Source organism: Prionailurus viverrinus, chromosome A1, assembly GCF_022837055.1.
Source record: "Prionailurus viverrinus isolate Anna chromosome A1, UM_Priviv_1.0, whole genome shotgun sequence".
Taxonomy (NCBI): domain Eukaryota; kingdom Metazoa; phylum Chordata; class Mammalia; order Carnivora; family Felidae; genus Prionailurus; species Prionailurus viverrinus.
Window position 1 is genome coordinate 239,557,891 of NC_062561.1, and position 15,540 is coordinate 239,573,430.

At 57.1% G+C, this 15,540-nt stretch overlaps 1 long non-coding RNA gene across 5 annotated transcripts; it reads right to left on the minus strand.

Annotated features, from left to right (window-relative positions):
- Nucleotides 1–351: 351 nt before the first annotated feature.
- Nucleotides 352–11,272, minus strand: LOC125168295 (uncharacterized). Of its 5 annotated transcripts, none has more exons than XR_007153068.1 (6): nt 11,003–11,262; nt 4,880–5,099; nt 4,087–4,305; nt 2,528–2,619; nt 2,193–2,425; nt 352–1,059 (listed from the first exon to the last, which is right to left on the minus strand). It is a non-coding gene; the product is annotated as an uncharacterized LOC125168295 (long non-coding RNA). The 5 variants fall into 5 exon arrangements; XR_007153067.1 differs by having other exon boundaries at nt 2,193–2,449; XR_007153066.1 differs by having other exon boundaries at nt 2,193–2,619; nt 11,209–11,272.
- Nucleotides 11,273–15,540: the final 4,268 nt, after the last annotated feature.

Consider the following 15,540-nt stretch of genomic DNA (forward strand, 5'->3'; position numbering starts at 1 on the left):
TTCCGGGAGCAGATTCTTCTCGAAGTGGAGAGAAGTCCACTTGGAGTCAGGTCCTCGTATCTGACCCAGTGATCTTACGGGGCCATAGTTCCCTGTTCTGAATCCTCAGCTAGTAATAGCTAGAAAGCGTTCGGATAGCAGGCAGCAAGACTGGCCTGGAAGTGAGGTCTTAGCGGCTTTGTCATTCTGCCCCAGACTGTGTCAAGGACGTCTGTCCCCAGCTTCCGTTCCGCTGTTTGGCCCACCCCTTGACAGAAAACAACTCCTTTCTTCTCTGATGTTAGGAAGCAAGTTGCATTGTGAAAATCCTTCCACTGAGTCATAGTCGCAAGTTTTAATAAACCTCTCATTATTTATTAAACGTTTGAGGATACAGCAAAGATCCCAAATAACCTGCTAAATATTTATTTCATTAATACTTAAGTACACATTTATTTTTCACTAATTATTGCACACATTGCCAAGGTTTATTTACAGTAAGTTCATCAACAGTCATTCTAAGTTTAGAAGAAAGCAAGGCACAGACATCGAGAGTTTGTTTCCCACAACCAGAGGAGAGCATGCGAGATTTTGTCAGCCCCGGGCCCCTCACGCCCCCCGTCCCAACACTCAGGGCTGAGCCATCATCGCTTACTGGGACGCTGCCTGCACCGGTGGCCCCAGGAACTCAATTCACGGAACGGCCTCCTTGGAGAGAGGCAGATGCCAGTCCAGGCTTGGCAGACATCAGGGGGTGGTGAGGGCAGGTGCGGGGTCGGGAGAGAAGACGCAGGACAAAGCCCGGAGGGGACACTGACCCGGCTTCCGGCTCCCGAGGGGACGGGCCCCACGCTGAGTTCCTGGGCTGCTCCCAGCCCGGCTTATTCCCCACGATGACGGACTCCACAAGCCCCCACGCGGGGACCCTGCCCCACGTGCCCGCTTCTCCCTGCTCAAGGCTCAGCTGCCGTGGGCGGAGCGCTGGGCAAACGAGATCTTCCTGAGCACGAGTTTCACACACTGTCGGCCACACCCGTTAGGGGCATGTTTTGCTTTTGTTGATTATTTACTTCCATTTTTCTAAAACAAGAGACTTGATTTTCAGAATATTAACTTCGATAATAGAACATCTTAGAAACTTGGTCGCACCCTTGAGACCACTCAGTTACTTCCACGTATATCATGACACGTTTGTTAAGTATTTAAGGGGAAATCAACCATTTTTCTGTAAGTTCACACGCATACATGGATGCCCCGTGGCTGTCTTGGAGCCATGTTTCTAGAAAACAGAGAGTGGGGACATTTTCAGTGGCATCTAAACTTTGTTTGCTGGACCTCCTGCCTGGAAGCCTTGGCTGCGGTCACGCAGGCTGGGGTCAGGTGTTCCCTGAAAATGTGAGTCTCTCTGTGTGTAAAGTGATCTCATTTCAACAAGAAAGACACCCCCAGAACTGATGTGGGGGTGACACCCTCAGGTAGTCAGGGTCTAAATGCAGCCAGAATTTTCCAGAAACTGTTGTTCACAGGCGTGTCCGGGGCCGGGGTGGGGGAGTCCTGCCCAGGCTGGCTGCTCTGAATGCCCCAAGGAGACCCCGGGGAGTCAAGGCCACAGTGGGGACCCTGGCTGCTGCCTTTCTGGACACCGGTGGCAGTTGGAAACCAGAGCCGTTTTCCAGCAACTGTTGAGGGTGCCCTTGGCCCAGCTGCTAGCTGGGCAGCACTTGGCCCATGGGGTCACCTCCTTCAGGACGCAGGAAACCGGCGCCTGCTCTGGGGCCAGGAATGAGCCCCACCGGCTGGAGGCTGGATCTACAGCCAGCGATCGGCTCCAAGGACCGCCCCTCAGGGGGCCTGTGGCCAGTCCGTCCCACGGGCTGAGGTGGGAGGCATCGAAGGAGGCTGGCCTCACCTCCCAGATGGGTCTCAGAATCAAACACTAACCAGAGATACTTTTAAGAGTGATGAGTCACAACACGTGCAATCTCTTTCTTTCCTGGTGAAAGAAAGCGTTATTCTATGTCCTGGCATTAATATTTATTAGTTCTACACGAATATTTAGTAGCGTATCTGGGGTGGCAGAGCACCGCCCCTCCCCCGGTGGCGGGGACTCCAGACTTAGCGCTGACATTTAAAGAGTGTGGCAGACTCCATTCCTGCCCTTACAACAAGAAAAAATGGGACAACTTGAAAACAACTGCTTCTCTCAGACTCACCCGAGAGCCCAGCGTGCAGGGCGAGCCAGCACCCTGAAACCTTGAGGGACAGCAGGTCTGGGAGGCCAGGGTGGGCAGGGTGGGTCTGCCTGGAGAAGCTTCTGGAGCCGTAAACTGGCAGGAACTGGTGGGCGGTGCCTCGCTGGGCTTCTGGGAGCTGGGGGAGGGGGGGCTTTATTTCCAGGAGCCCTGAGATCACCTCACAAAGGTCTGAGGAAGATGCCCTTGTGGCTCTGCAGTGGGAGAGAAGAACTGGGCTGTGAAATATGTCCAGAAAGTTCTCTGTGACAAAGGGAAGACATCTGTCACATTTGGGAAACGTGACACGTATCCACCTTTCCCAAGAGCAGCGTCCCAGATCCCGGGGGAGGGTGCTCCTGGACTCTGGCCCCCTCGAGTCTTCTGGTCTCAATCAGTAGAGAAGAAGCTGTAGGAGAGAAAACCTCTGAGAAGGTGACATCCCAGACGCCCTGACCACTGAAGGACGTGCCCCACCCCCACGCCTCAGCCCAAGCCAACGTGGCTCCAGGAGGACCACAAGCGTGGCTCCTGGCCGAACATGCTACAGACCCAGACGCTCTCTCTGGGAGGAGCCCTCAGCCAAGCCACGTCAGGGGGGACAAGGCTAGAGACACCTTAGGCAGAGATCAGCCCCCAGCCACGCCGGCAAAGGCCTATTTCCCTCCGACTGGAGACGAAAGTTCTGGCTTTAAGCAAAAGATGACAAGGCATGCCAGAGGGCCGGAGAAAACATAGTCTGAAAACACAGTGAGCTTGAAGACAGAGCAACAGCAAGTTCCAAGGTGAACGCAAAGCGACAGAAGAATGAGGGAAGAAGCACCGTATCCAGGAGCGGAACGGAGGGAAATTCTCAAAAGGCATAACATCTATAGCTGCAGTTGCTAGAGAGAGAAGATGGGGGGGTGGTGGCGATCACAGTGAGTATCTGGAGTAATGGAGTAATGGCAGCCAGATCCAAGAAGCTCAGTGCCCATGACGCACTGAGCACAGCACCCACCAACTGCAGAAAAACAAAATCACAGAGGAAACCTTGAAAGAAGCCTTTACGGGGACAAGAAAACAGCCAGAGAAGAATGAGGGTCACAGAGACGTCTCACCCGGAGTCACTGCAGCAGGAGAGAGATGTTAAGTGGATGACATTTTTAACCTGTTAGAAGAAAAAAAAAATCCCACCAACACAGGTTTCTATAACCAGTGATACTCACCTTCAAAAGTGAGGGAAAAGAAAGACCTTCCCAGGTAAACAAACAACAAGAGAATTTGTGAAAGATGCTCCCAGGAAACTCAAGAAACGAAACAAGCTGTTCAGGGAGAAGGAATGATCGAGGTCAGAGTCTGCACAAGGGTTCAGAGTCCAAGCAGGAATAAGGGGACGTACGTGTGCTGGGTGGTTCCAACAGAGGGAGAGGGGACGTGAGGGACAGCAGTGTCGCAGGGAGGCAGAAAGAGCTGGTGTTCTCCACCCCGAGGCAGGTCCCTGCTCTGCCACCCACGGGGCAATGGTAATGGCAGGTGGGCTTGGACGTCGACTGTCAACTTTAGGGAAACCTCTACATGTTGGGAGTTTAATCAATACACCAAGAGGAAAGACAGAATCGAATAAAATCCTCAAGTAAAACCAGAGAAGGCAGAACCAGGAGCCTCTGGCAACGAGTACAAAACAGCCACAAACATGGTGGATGGTGTCCAATCAGCTGATGTTGGCACCTTGACCAAGGATGGGATGGAGGGAGGGACGGAAGGAGGAGGGGCAGACCCGTCTGGGATTTCAGGTGTAGACACCAACCACCCGCATCAACAATAGATCCAGGAAGCAGAAAAGTGAGAAGGGGCTACTTGAGATTTCACCTGCAGGGGATTCAAGAAATCTCACCCTTGTTCAGGGCCAGGGACAGAGGCCGACGCGGGTCACGGGGAAGGCGCCTGGGGGTGGCCGCACCTGGCAGCTGGGCACGCCCGAAGTAAGAAGTCCTGGGCAGGGGCCAGGGAAGGTCTTCTCGCACGTGTTGTCCTCAAACTGCAGTGACCACACGAGTCACTGAATGCACTTGGCCGTCATCCTGGGAAACGTGGCCCATCTGGAGCCCCAAGTCTGCTTAAGACAATAAGAACCGCGAGGGGACGTCCGGGCGCGGGAACAGGAAGCGCCGGCCGGGGAGACCGCAGGCGCCCGGAGAGGGGAAGCCCCGGGCCCCACTTGGAAGCTGGGTCCTCCGTCAGCCGACAGAGACCGGCCCCCAGATGCGCCAGAGCTCGGCCGGCGCCAGGCCCACCGCCGGAGGTCCGGCCCCCAGCCCGCGCTGCCCCCGGTCCGTCTGTTGCTTTACATCAGTAAGTAGAGTAACTCGTGGGCCCAGATCAAGTGTCCGTCAACTCGCGTCACCCTAAGCCCTCCTACGGAGGATTCCGGGCTGGGGATGCACCCGGTCACCCTCCCCCTGCAACTTCACCCTCCCCCTGCAACTTCACCCTCCCCCTGCAACTTCACCCTCCCCCTGCAACTTCACCCTCCCCCTGCAACTTCCGGCCGGACGCGCCTCTCACCAAGCAAAGCCGAAGCCCCTCGTGAGGGCAGCACCGTTGGCAGGGTCCCCGGGGAGCCCAGGCAGGGCGGGGGGGGGGGGGGGGGGGGGGCTTCCGTGAACACGTGGTGCACGTGTACTTACCCGCCGTTGAGTCACGTGGCGCGCGCGTACCCTCGATCCTTTAACACGTGGCGCTCACACACCTAAACTCCGTTAAATCACGTGGTGCTCGTGTAGCCACGACGTAAGGGATGCTAAAGCGACTTGTCAACGACCGAGTAGTTCTCGTGTGTTCCTTCTGGCAGGCAGGTAAACAGTCTTACCTATTTTAGCCATTTATGGCAAATGGGCAGCGCGTTTCCTAGGATGAGGGTAAAGTACAAACAGCAGTTTTCAGCAGCGGCTCCTGACGGTCCCTACAGAAACGGAAGTAACCTGTACTCTAATCCAGGGCTCAATGCGAGAAAGGCGTGCAAGGTGGGAAACACGGTAACACCTCTGACAGTCGTCTGATTAAATTACTAAATAGTACTATTTGTGAGAAACGAATTCATAAGCAAAGCCCGAGGTCGGATATTTGGAACGTCGCCACACCAGCAAGGGGCGAGGATGCTCACCCCCCTGAGTGAGGTCCGGGCTGTGCCAGGGGGCTCGCGGGGGCCCTGCTGGGGCGGCAGGCGGGGCAGGTGGGTGTGATGCCCTGTTCCCAGGAGCCTGAGGCCCCCGCTGCAGCCTTCACCAAGCGCGGTCCCCTCAGCGGGACAGGATGCCCGGGGACTGGGTGTTTCCCTTCCCGCGGGTCAGTCAGACCCCGGTTCGGTCCCCTTTCCCCAGGACAGACCTCGTGAAGGACACAGAGCCCCTGCAGATTCCCGAAGGGCTCCTTTCCCGTCCTGCCCCCGGAGCCCGAGGCCCGCTTCTCTGAGCATCGCCGTGAAGACCCGCCGGGGCCCCTGCAGGGAGGACGCACACCGGTGTGGGTGCCCCAGCTCTAGCCCCAGGCCGGCCGGGAGGAGCCCCCGTTCGTCCGCCTGCACCAGCCCCAGGGAGGTTCCCGCTGGCAGGTCCTGCTCCGGCCATGAGAGTCTGCGTCTGCCGGCCTAGCTCTCCGTTTCAGGGCGGCGGTTCGCCCCGTGACCTCTCCTCTCTGGCGGATCTAGGATTTGCTGGTTTTCAGTGCGTCTGGCCCTTAGCTTGCCACGAGGACCCCAGTGAGGGCTTCCACGAGTGTCGCGTGCCGGAAGTCGGAATCTTTTGGCCGTTAAGGGAAGTAATGAGGCATCAGTGGGCTTTATGGCTGCTCAGGTAGGGTCACCTTCCCGGGAGACTGAGGGCAGGAGCGGGGAGCCCTCACCCGCCTGACAGGAGCCAGGTGTGGGCAGCAGACAGGTGTTCGGCCAGACTGTCTGGGGCAGGTGAGTCTTGGGCAGCAGGATCCTGGGGCTCTAACCACTCTGGTCCCACCTGAGTCGCACACACGCGTGCAGGCATCTGGTGGCCTGAACGGCAAATGTGCTCTACGGCAGGATTTCTTCCCTCTCGAGTTGTTCTGTCCGTGGCAGTGTGTGCAGCCACAGCCGCTGAGGACAGAGACCCGGCTCCTTGGGGCAGGGCCCTCTCGACCCCTGCCTGGGCTCACACCGTGCGGGTGACGAGGGCTGGGGAAGCTGTGGAGCTAGGTTATGGGGCCTCATCGTCCAGCAAGGGCCTGCGTGGGGTGTGCCAGTCACCAGGTTCTGGGCAGCCGGCTGGAGTCATGCCCCGGGCACCTGACCCACCCGCCGGGAGGGGTCTGGGGGCAGCCTCCCCACCGAGACTGGCCGGGGCACCACACGCTGGGACCAGGTGCCAACGAGGAAGACGGAATGGGGCCCAGCGCTGGGAGGAAGGCTCTGAGTCCTGGGTTGGGGCCACATGGAAGAAGGACATTTAGGTGCTAAAGATTATTTTTAATTATTATTAATCTCAAAGAATTCCAATGCTTTAGACAAAACCAAGAGCCGACTCCCTCTCTGCACAGCGAGGAGGGAAAGGGTGAAACCAACACGTCCACCGAGGGCCACGAGGGCGCCGGGGAGCCCGGCGCATGTCCGCACCCCACCCTCCCTGCGTTCTCCCACATATGGCTCCCCTCGCCGTTCGCGGAGTGCTCAGCGTGTGCTCGTTAAAGGTCTAATTACACTCTGCTCCACTAATCAATGGTTGAGAAAATGGCAACATGCAAATACTAAGCGAGAAAAGAGAAAAAAACAACAACACGTCAGCTAACTGCGCCTTGCATTCTTTACGGGGCCACGTTGTTGGCTTGCTTTTAATTTGTACTTGACTTCTGGGAGCCCTTGTACATTTTATAAATGCTGGTATTAACTGCATGTATTTTAAATCACCAACTAACAGAGAGAAAACCTCATGATAGTCCGTAATCACATCTCTAACTTCCCAGGGTTTCTGGAAGAGGGGTGATAAGGACACACGAGCCCCTCGTGTTCATGTTTAAAACATGAAGAAGATTCCAGGTGCACCTGTGGTGGTCAGCCGGCCCCCGGCGCGGCATGAAAGCTCCGTCCATGGAGCTGCAGGGCGAGGAAACTGGGTGTGCTGATGGGCTCCTCACCCGGACTATTCTGGACACAGCCTTGGACGGAGACGTGACCTCTTGTGGCCTCCAAGCCCTGCCCACATCACCCACGTGGCCCGGTGACTGTACCATAGGGACATCTAAAACCACATGGGGACCGGCCGCCCCAGCTTTGCTGTGTGTTCCGTTCACGTCTCCGTTGCTGTTAACGCGGGAGACCCTCGACGTGGCAAAGCACATCTACGGGAAAGACCCCCGATTTATTTATTTTGGTTCAACTGGAAAAATCAATGGGCACTCGATGCTCGTCTGACATTCACACCACCTGCATGCAGCCTGCCGAGGTGTTTATCCGTCAGAAATGCCACTGACCGCATCCCGCCATCTTCTGACTCAGAGTCCGCGAGAAGGCGTTCGCACAGCGGTTCGATGCGGGCACGAGGGAACAGCGCGCAGTTCCGTAGGAAACCCGAAAGAGCCTCGTGGCGACGTTCTGAGTCACCGTTTTCCATTTTCTTCTGTTCTCCGAATTCTCTCTCAAGGAGTTACTCCAGAATTACCTGATAACAAACATGTTTTTCTGTAAGAGATTTGAATTTTCTTCTGAAAACACCTTGTTTTTGCGTGTGAAAGAAGCATTCCTCTGTCCACTATGACTTTGAGTCTAGTTTTATGTACAGAGGAGCTTCAGAGACTTTCCTGTAAGACCGTGGCCTCAGAGAGTGTCCCCATTCCCCCCAGTGGCTCCATCCGGGCTCCTGGGGAAATGCCGCTGCCCCACTAAGGGCCCGACTTTTCCCTGATCACGAGGCTCTTCGTCACCAGGAGCACAGCCTCCGTTCCTGTATTAACTGGAATATGAAATCGTCCGCGTGCCCTCGCCAGTATTCTTGTGTGCGTTCTTTGGCAGAATCCAGTCTGAAAATCCATCAGGAAGACGTTTCCCGTGTTTCTGCTTTTAACACCAGAATCAAGATGGCGTGAGTTCGCTTGGGCCCGTTGACCCCGAGAACGGAGGGAGCGCCTGATGGGGCCGTCCAGCCACGGGCTCCCGTATGACCCAAGCGGGGCCTTTCCAAGGACAGATTTCAAAACCTGACAAAATGCCGAGGCATAAACAAGTCTCAGCACATCGCAAAGGACTGAAATCACGTGGGGTGTGGCATGTAACCACGGTGAAACCCAGCCAGATGTTAACGACCAATAGATAATTGTCCTATTACCTTCCCATGTTTTTTAATTGGAAAAAAAATGTACTTTGAAGTAGCCAATGCTGAATACAGAATTACAATAAAATTGGAAAACTATTTTGCACTAAATGATGAGAAAAGACGGCCTGTGCTGGGGTGAGCCCTGGTAGGAACGTGGCTAAGTTCTGAACGCTTCAGCTTCACCAGCGGGAAGCATAAAATTAGACAGAAATGCACACCAACCACGGGCAGCACGGGGGTGCCCGGAGGCGTGCGTGTTGGGGGACGGTGGGCCTCAGGCACCTGCGGAAGGAGGGGGTCCGGCCCGCAGCACGCAGTCGGGTCTGGAGAGAAGCCTGGGGGAGTCAGCCAGACTCGTCTGTCCCTGGTTCTCAGAGCAGCTCTCGGGACGCCGTTCCTTGAGATCCTCGAGAGTTGGCAGAAACGACACGTGGCAAACAGGTCGCGTCCCCGTCTGCAAACTCTGCTGCACTGTCTCCCCTCCGTGTGTCACCTGGGTCACTCGGTTCACGTATGCCACGAGGTGCCGCTGGGAACGTGACCTAATGCGAGGTTCTCTCCCTTGTCAGTGCTGTGTTCGCCTGGACCCCAAAAGAAGTTTCCTTGCTTTTGCTGGTCAAGCGATCCGCTGACACTGTCCTGATGTCGCTCGCTTGAGCCCAAGCCGGTCGCGCCTGTGGTCACCAAGGGGCCTCAGGCTGCCTTCCGTCCATTTCGGGACCACGTCCTTGAACTGCACCGGTTAGCACTTACTCCAGCTCTTCCCACTTTGGTGTTTCTTTCCGGGAAGAACAATCACCTGCCGATTTTCCGTGCCTGACTTCAGCATCGCCACTTTCAAATTCTTCATCTCTTAGGTTTTTGGTTCTTTGTGAGACTTTTTTGCGTCCGCAAGCTCTTTGCTTGGTCCACCTTCACGCGGCCGTCGGCCCAGGTCATGCCTGACTCGTCCCTTCTGCTGACCCTTTCCTGGGGTCTCCCCCTCGTCCTGCGGCTCTCATTCTGATCTCTGTTGGTTTGGGTCTTCCCGGTGTCTTTTCTGAATGTCTTTCCCCTCGTGTGGGAGAGGCTGGACCTCCCACCTTTCCTTCTGTGGCTACGGGCCTGTTGATGGGGCCTCCTCCCTCCAAGAGCGTGTTTGGGACTTGGCCTCGATATCAGTTGACTGCTCCTTTTTATGTGAACTCAGTTTTCTGAGCTGCAGGCAGTGTGTTTCGCCAACTTTTCTGGGCTCCTGCTGCTGCGTTTTTTCTTGGGTGCACAGGCCTGGCTTTGCCCCTGAGCCCCTGGCCGCCCGCTCCCTCGGGGCCTCCCTCCCCCTCCTGCTCTGTGTGCTAGGCGTCGGGTCCGAGGGGAGCGGCTTCTCCTCCGAAGGAGCCCTGTCCGGGAAGGAGCCCCCGAGGGGCTGCACTGGACCCCGTGTCCTGCGAGCCCGGGCCTCCCCCCTGCAAGGGCACAGACCCCACTGTGTCTCCACCCCGCTCAGAGTGGCCTCCACGCCTTCCCGGGAACAACTGTGGGTCCCGTGTTTCCTCCACACAGAGACTCCGGCCCCTCGGTCCTGGCTGTCGCCGCGTGCTCGTCTGTGTGCACTGTGAGCTCATGGGGGGCTTTGTCCCCTCGTGTTGGGGCAACGCTGCCCATTAGCTTTTGTTTTGCTGTCTGGTTGCCTGTTTCGATGTGTAGACCGAGAGATTCAAAAACTGCTCGTGACCCCGGCTGCCATCTTCCCAGGACTGTCTCCCCCTTTCCTTGTAGTGGATTGAAAAGAAGGAGAGAGTTTGACTTTCCAGCTACTCTTACAAAAGTGCATGCGAGGTGCTGTGTCGGGACAGGAGGGCCCCGGCTCCCCCATTCTGGCCCCGACGGCGGCCATTCGCCTCAAGAGGAGATCCTGGCCCTCGTGAGCCCGGCTCAGGGGAAACCTCCTGACAGGAAACTCAGACTTTAAGTCAGAAACAAGCAAAGAGAAAAGAGGTCCCGCGTCAAGGCTGCGTCTCGTTTCTACACCAACACGTCTTCCCGCAAGAGTACTTTTCCTCGGGGAGCACACAGTTGAGCACGTGGCTGGGATCACAGAGGTGGCCCCGGGCCCCCGGCCCCGCCTGCACCCGTGACAAGGTCCAGCAGCAGAACAAACATTTTCCCTCGGCCTCTGAAGGAAACGCGGCTTCTTGCCGCCTCTCCTGAGCTGTTTGTTCAGTCCTGAGCTGTTCCCCACACGCGGAAGGACTCAGTCCGTCTCACAGACACCGAAGCCAAGCGGGCCTCGCGGAAATCGGGTGTTGGCTCCTTCTGCTCTGCCTCCAGGGACTTTGGTAATCTTGGCTAATACGACTTTTAAACTTTACCGTTTTAAATTACAAAATGATTACTTGTGATGTATTCAATTTAGAAAGGCGGGAAGTGTAGAGAAAGCGGAAGAAAATAAAAATCAGCAGAGATTAGAAGGCGCCAGGGTGTATGTCCTATTACCTCTCTTTCCAATGGAGTCACAGTTTTAGCCACGAGTATAAAATCTGGGCTGTGGCCCGAGTCAGGGTCCACCGACCACCGTGCCAGGCCCAGCGTGTCCTGTGCTGGCTTCTGTACGGCCTCCAAGCTAAGAACCTCTTCCGTGTTTCCAAACGGCTGGGGGAAAAAAGCTAAAATCAGAATATTTCAGGACATGCGGAAGTTACCTGGAATCCAAAGTTCAGTGTCCACGGACGAGTCTGCGGGCACGGGCCCCACCCCTGCCCACCGCGGCTGCAGCTGCTCCCCCCACCCCCACCCCCCGAGACCCCGGAGCCGGCGGCCAGTGGCCGGGAGCGCGGCCGGCGAAGCCACCGTGTCTGAGACCCCGCTGCGCACGCGGCTGCGCCGTCGCTGCAGCTCTGCGGGCACCTTCCGCCGTCGACCCCCGTTTCACAAGCCGAAGGGGAGACGAGGACACGAAGCAACGTCCCGAGCCTCCCACGCGGAAGCCACGGGGCGTCTGTTAGACGCGTCGCTCCGGGATGTGTGCGGACTGAGGCCCGGAATCAGGCGCGTGGGGGCACAAGGGTCCCCAGCGTCTTCTTGGCGGTTTTCCGCACGTGCCATCCGCCGGGCGCCACGACGCGGGAAAGGCAGAAACGAGCAAGCCCCGCCCACCAGGCGCTCCGTAGAGACGCGGGCCTTTGAGGGGTGGCCTCTGCGCCCTCGGGATGTAGGCGTTGGACGCCAGCACTCGCCAGCGCGCTAACCCAGTTCCGCGGGAACTGCTGCAGGTGGGGTGGGGTCTCCAGGTTCAGCGTGGGGGGGGGGGAAGCGCCCCCATCCCCCGCCCCAGGAACCTGGCCACTCAGGCAGTGCTCACCGAGGGGGCAGGGACCCCCCGGCCCTGTAACACGATCGCATGCCCAAAGAACCACCGCGGCTGGTTTTACGGGACCCTGGATTCCTGGATCTGACGATCAGAATCGAAGTCCCACGCCCACGGCCGACGGGGACCCTCGCAGAGATCAGTGGACATCCCTGGAGAGAACACGTGTGCAGGGGATCGGAGCAGCCACCATCCCAGGCCCCTGACTCTTTCTAACAGAAAATAAATGGGGGTGCGTTTGGGGAAGAAGAGGGACGATTTCTTACTTACAGGCAGAACACTTGATTTATTCAGAGTGTAAGAAAAATAGTTGTGTGTGAGACCTCAAAGGTTCGTAAAATCAATCTTTTGCAAGAGAATGACTTTCCAAAGATTTATTAAAGCTTGCTGGGATTTTTAGCATGTTAAGGAAAATCCATGAAAACACGCCTTTTCCCGATGGCTTTAGAAACCTCTGCACCTTTTCCTACAATTTCTCCCATTTTGTAGCTTTTCTGTTGTTTTGTGCGTATAACCTTTACGGTACTTTCCACTTTCATGAGCATGTGCTATCATTCTCTTCCTTTCTTTTTCTTCTTGCTCCTACAAGCTAGCTTGAATAAAGGAGTCATTATCAGCAGCCCCACAATGGACCCACACATCCTCAGTCAAGACGCCAAACGGACGAAATATTGATCAGTCTTCCGTGAGTAATAGTGGTCCCCTGAAAGGAGCAGGCACAAGTTCATGGGTCTGCCCGTGCCCGCCGCGAACGAGGCATCCCACAGCCCAGAGTCCAGCCTCGCGGATCGTAATCACTCCCTACGACAATAAACGTCAAGACTGGTGTTATTTATCGACCACAGTCAATGACCGTCTGTGGGCTACACATTGAAAGTTCATTTTACGAACCAGCATCCTGATTGGATTGTCTGCTTTCTTCCAGGGACCGCTGAGAGTTAACCCCGGAGCTTCCTGCCGGGTCCCGGCCCATCCGCGGCAGCCGGACACCCTGCCCCCTGCTCTGCCACTGAGCCTGGGGCGCCCCTGTGGCGAGTGCGGAGAAGACCAGGAACAGGAGCTGACGGAGCCTCTGCACGGCCCGGCCCCGCCGAGGAGCAGCGTGGGGCTGGCGGTGGCCCTGCCACTCTGCACCACCCACCCACAGGCACCGAAATGGCCAGCCGGCGGCCAGGGGGCGGTGACCGTGGACGGACGTTGCAGCCTGCCCGGCTCTCGGTGCTGGGGTCTGGACATGCAGGGAGGCCAGAGGCGAGGGAGTTCGCTGGGTGTGGAGGTCACTGGGTGTGGAGGTGGCCGTCACCAAGCCTGCTGGCACCTGGAAGCTCGGCACGCCCTCAGGCCCGGCCGGTCTGAGCACAGAGGCAGCACGTCTGTCACTGTGCTTCTGTTCTTCGGGAACCCTGGCACACAGCAGGTTTGCCTAGAGAAGATTTAATTCTGTTCTGGGTCCAACTCACAATTCTGTTTCGAGATTAGACACCATATCACACATTATACGGGCAGTGGCTGAATTGCGGGAAACGTGGGTCGTGCCCTTGGGGATCTCAGGATGCACCATCCCTTCTTCTAGCAAGGCGGCCTTCGAGGGTCATGGCCAGTTGGTCTTGCTCCCGGGGGAGTCGAGACTCTGGGCAGCTGCCTTGCCGAGCGAGTCCTGGCCTCGTCTCCGTGGACGTCCCACCCACACTCAGAACGCTGACCAGTCTTGAGGCATGATTTATTTAATTTTAATTTTTTTAAGCTTATTTATTTATTTTGAGACCGTGAGAGAGCATGAGTGAGGAGAGGCAGAGAGAGAAGGAGAGAATCCCAAGCAGGCTCCCCACTGTCAGCACAGAGCCCAATGCGGGGCTCGAACTCACAGACTGTGAGATCACGACCTGAGCCGAAACCAAGAGGCGGATGCTCCACCGACAGAGCCACCCAGCCACCCGAGGCATGATTTAAAACCCATGGAGTCAGCCTGGCAGGACCACGGACTCTGCACGTAACTAACTCCTGAAGCATCAGAGGAAGGATGACAGGGCCATGATGAAGCCACAGAAATCAGTGACCACAGCGCCCAAAGTCAAGCCCATGTCCGGTAGTTTGTGGGCAAAGGTAAACTGCAGAAACCAGCCACTTTCTTTTTTTTTTTTTTAATTTTTTTTTAACGTTTATTTATTTTTGAGACAGAGAGAGACAGAGCATGAATGGGGGAGGGGCAGAGAGAGGGAGACACAGAATCCGAAACAGGCTCCAGGCTCCGAGCCGTCAGCCCAGAGCCCGACGCGGGGCTCGAACTCCCGGACCGCGAGACCGTGACCTGAGCTGAAGTCGGACGCTTAACCGACTGAGCCACCAGGCGCCCCGAAACCAGCCACTTTCTTAGAGGAGTCGACACTCCACGGTCGTACCCCTGCCGTGTAAACGCCACACTCGGGCTCCCGGCCAAGCCGGTCCACCACCGCTGACCGCAGGGCTGGGCGGACGCCCTTCTTCTAGAGATGGGCCCAGCAGGGCTCCGGGCCTTTGAGTCTCCTGTCCTCACTCACAGTTCAGCTGTCCTGTCTGTAAGTGATGGAAACAGGAGGAGACGGGGTCACGGTGTGGAGCCCTGGACCGGTGTTGACCTCTAGGGGCTTTTCTGAGCTACTCCCTCCCAGCCCCTGCCCCCTGCCCTCCCACTTTTAACCTCACATTAAAATACATGTAAATGGACTATTTTTTCTTTGACTGTGTGTGATCTGTCCGAAAGAGGAGGCAGCTTCAGATGCCTGGGGGGCCAGGGGGGCCTGGGAGGGACAGCCGTCATGCCGGGTCTGGGAGGAATGGGCCCAGGCCTGGTTTGTGCGGCTGAACGTTCTCTGTGAGAAGGGGGTGTCCCTGGGGTAACAGGCTGAACTGTGCCTGTTCAAAATCAGGATGTCGGAGTGCCAGCACCCCAGAACTCAGAATGGGGCTGCACATGGCCGGCGTCCCTAGAGGAGGACGTCAGGACACAGATACACACAGAGGGACAGCCGTGTGAGCATGGGGAGGAGACGGGCCCGGAGAGAGGCCTGGGTCTCGGACGCCTGGTCTTGGACGGCGAGAAAACACACAAACACGCCTCTGTTATCGAAGCCCCCGTCTGTGGTCGCTGTGCACACACTACCAGGGAATCCACAAGGACCCATTCGGAGGACCCAGGGTGGATGTGCAGCTGGTGACACACAGTGTGGCCGTGCGGGGAAAGCCTCGCCCGGACAGGGGCCACCAGGCTGGTCTGCACAGATGAGAAGGCCCCTCCTGCCTGCCTTCCAGACCACCTGCTTGATTCTGGGCGGGGGATGTGTTCGTGAGGAGGCGGCTGGTGCCGAGTGCCACAGAGACCGGGGCCACGGCGTGACTGCGTCCATTCCCCTGACGAAACCAAGTCCCTGGTACGAGGCCCTGGAAGGCACTTTTGGCTGAGGACTGCAGCCACTGTCGCTCGAGGACAGCTCAGCCCCTCCCACTCTGTGTCCCCTAGTCCCTCCTCCTCGGGGGAGACGGGAAACTCCAGACCAGGAAGAAACTGGATGCCACAGCACGAAAGGCGCACCACAGAGGAAACACGAGGCAGGGAGAGAATATGTGGGTTCCGGGCGCCGGACCCCCCTGGGAGCGCGGGCAAGAAGGCTGGCTGTGTCCCAGGTGAACA